At 36.2% G+C, this 3,532-nt stretch overlaps 1 pseudogene; it reads left to right on the forward strand.

The window, feature by feature from the left end:
* The window catches only part of LOC116853573, a 1,207-nt pseudogene extending 209 nt beyond the window's left edge, over positions 1-998 (forward strand).
* Positions 999-3,532: the final 2,534 nt, after the last annotated feature.

The following is a 3,532-nucleotide window of genomic DNA, read 5'->3' on the forward strand; positions in this document are numbered from 1 at the left end:
TTAAAAAAATTGAGGTGACTTTCATGTGACTTTCAAATAATTCTTCAAGGTCAAAGCAATGGTACCATCTTATGGTCCCCTCGAAACCAAACAACTTTTGTCTGAAAAATTTTTCTCTCCCGTGCTTGGTTTTCGACATATTCGACTGGATGGATTAAAATGGTCCACCCTGTATATATACATACATATATATATATAATAATTTTTACATTATATTTAACTGATAAGTGTAATTCTAAAATAATAATACATTGGCATTATGTTCTTACAGGAAAATGAATAATACGCTACAGAGTATTTTAAAATCTATGGAAACCAATCGGGATCGAAAGCGTATGCCTCACAAACCAACCAACCTCCCGATATGTAGCCTTACTGATATGGAAGAATTTGAAAAAATAAGCGACGAGGAATATGAAGTAGTAAGTAAACAGATATTTAAATATTGTATATATTTAAAATTCTCTCTCTTTCTCTCTCTCTTTTTCTCTCCCTCTCCCTCTCTCTCTCTCTCTCTGTCTCGGTATATTAATATATTTATTTTCGATTTTTTTATCAGATAAACTATTTTACCTTTATCGGGGGCTTCAATCTCAAGGAAGCAATTAACTTATGCTTTAAAGAGGGTATAAAGGATGATATCACGCCATCTTTTACATGGTGAAGTCGCGAAGGAGGTCCAAAACCCCTTTATAATGCTCGTTTTATTGTGGCCATTTATGGTATGTTATTAAATCTTATTTACATGTGTTTAAAATAATTAATCTTCATGTTGTATATATGTGATTTTTTTAGAAGGAGTATGCAGGAACCGGCATTTCAACAAGCCAACACGGTCAGAATTTCAAGCAGAGATGCGAGAAGTTCTACGGATAGCCAAGCAGAGACATAGGAACAAGCAGCGTCAACCACATGCAGCAGGACCCAATCGCAGGAGACACAACATTTGGAATGATGAAGGAGAAGAAGATTTTGTGATAGTGCATAGTGATGATTAAAAAAGAAAACCTTAATTTCACTTTTTAGGTAAGCACTTTGAATTTTTATTATATTAGTGATTATTTCATTAAATTTGAAGCGAGAAATCGCGTAAAATCGTTAATTAATATTGCAAGAGAATAAAAACAATATACACAAATTATACAAAATATTGAAGTGTACGAACTTGATTTGTTCACAGGTTGGATGCCCAGACAACAAGAGGATTCAGAGGGATTTTTTAGCCGGTAGGAGTCTGGCACTACCCCTACTGGGGTGCCATGATGGATTTTTTCCCTCTTAAAAAAAAAAAAAAAAAAAATTAGGCAAGATAGCGTTAGGAAAATAAAAAATCATTCGGCACTTTTCAGTGCCACAATAAAATTATTTATTATCATTATTATATTATATTACTTACCTGCAAGTAATCTCAATTTCACCTGGAGGTCAATCATGAATCTTTTTCTCTTATGTAAACTCGTAAAAGATGAAACGTTTCATTGATAAAGTACACATTTTTCATTGAAATTTTTCATCTTTTACGAGTTTACATTAGAAAAAAGATTCATGATGTTTTATGTTCATAATAGGGTGGGGGGGGGGAGAGAGGAGGGAGCATTAAAATAAATATGGCAAGGTTTGATAAGTTTTTGCTGCAAATATACTGTCACACCGTGCTCGGCAAGGTTTGTTCGATTTTTGCCGCAAATATGCCGTCATATCGTGCTCGGCAAGGTTTGCTCGGTTTTTGCTGCAAATATGCCGTTACGCCGTGCTCAGCAAGGTTTGTTCGGTTTTTGTCACAAATATGTCGTGACGCCATGCTTGGCATGTTCGTCCTGTTATTTGCTGAAAATTTGCTCTCAATTTATTTCGGCACGCTATGTCTGCACATTGCTAGCAAAATGGAGGTATACATCCTGCAAATTTGCTGCAAAGCTGTGATTGAGTTTGCCGGCAATTTGCCAGCAAATTTCAGACATTTGGCTATTAGGGAATTTCGAATCAACTTGTTTACGTGCATTCCACGTCGATTGCACGTCAATGTTTTCATCGGGTAGTTCATCATTTCTATTCTGAAGAAATAAATAATTCTGACTGATTCATTTTCTTATGAATGATGTAGTAGGCGTTAGCAGTCTAAGACCGCAGTCTGTGTTGCCCGCTTCACTTAAGAGAACATGAGACAACTATTGTGCAAATGAATATAATTTTTAGAGAATGATAGAGTTCCATTAATTCCATTGTAAAAGTAAATAAAACAGTAAACAGAAACATTCTATTCGTTAAAACAATTTATTTTTATAATGTCTTTAATTACTTTCTTTGACTTTAGTACTCAAACAGTACACAGTAAACAAATTGAACGCAGACTGCGCGCAGATTGGCAGCAAATTTGATTAAAAACCCAAAGCAAAACCGTAGCCATCTGTGTCTACATTAGGCTACGGTTTTGGCGACAGATCTTGCTGTCGGGCAATTTGCTAAATTTGCAGCAAAAACCGCGCAAAGCTTGCAGCGCAGCAAGGTCTGCGCGGTTTCTGCCGCCAATCTGCCGTCAAATCGCTACAAGCTCTGCGCAGTTTTTATTGCAAATCTGCAGCAATTATCCAACAACAAGCTCTGCCGCATATCTGGCGGCAATTTGGCAGCAAGATTTGATATAACAGATCTTGCATCAAATTTATTATCTATTTGTCATCAAAAGTTGATAGCAAGCTCTGCTCGAAATCTGTTCGCGTAGGTTTGGCTATCTGCCCAGTAAGCAATCTGCGCGCAGACTGACGTCAGACTGTCGACAGGATCTGTCGAATCCGAGCAGGATCTGTCGACAAATCCATAGACATCTGCGTCCCCAATCTGCCGCCAGACTGTTGATAGGGTCTGCGAACAGACTCTAACGACAGACTGGCGGCAGATTGCGCGCAGAACCTGTCGACAGACTCTGACGGCAGATTGGCGGCAGATTGCGCGCAGATCCTGTCGTTTCGTAGGTTCTTCAATTAAATTTTCTCATAATTTTTCATAATTACTCATAGAATAAGCGCTTTCTCATAAATACTCATAAAATACTATGAAAAAAAAGTTTTTCTATATTATTTTTTTATAATTTTTAAGATTTTCTCTGGTGAGATTCGAACTTGAACCGAAGACATCTTTTGGATAATCGTCCGTCGCCTTAGACACTACGCCAATTCCTCACTTGATAAAAAGCGCTTTGTATTGCCCACTTAAAGGTTAAGGAAAAAAAATCTTATAGTTTGTTTGCCTTTTAAATCGCAAAATATCGACGAAACCGTTTAGCATTTAAATAATGTAAGAGAGACCGGCACGATAATTCGAAATTAATTTTCTACCAAGGACTGTATAGAAAATTACTGCAATAAAACAGCAGATGATGACATTTTTCCATCATGTTAATAAAATACTGTACTTTTGCATATGCGAATTAATTTGGTCGATTGTTCCGTTCAGATTATATTAAGTTTTAGCAAAATCGAAGCATGATATATTTTTATAAATAAACCATCAAAAAAATTCTGTAAAAGTTATT

The sequence above is a fragment of the Odontomachus brunneus genome, unplaced genomic scaffold, assembly GCF_010583005.1.
Source record: "Odontomachus brunneus isolate Ranch 3 - 2012 unplaced genomic scaffold, Obru_v1 Obru_scaffold_361, whole genome shotgun sequence".
Taxonomy (NCBI): domain Eukaryota; kingdom Metazoa; phylum Arthropoda; class Insecta; order Hymenoptera; family Formicidae; genus Odontomachus; species Odontomachus brunneus.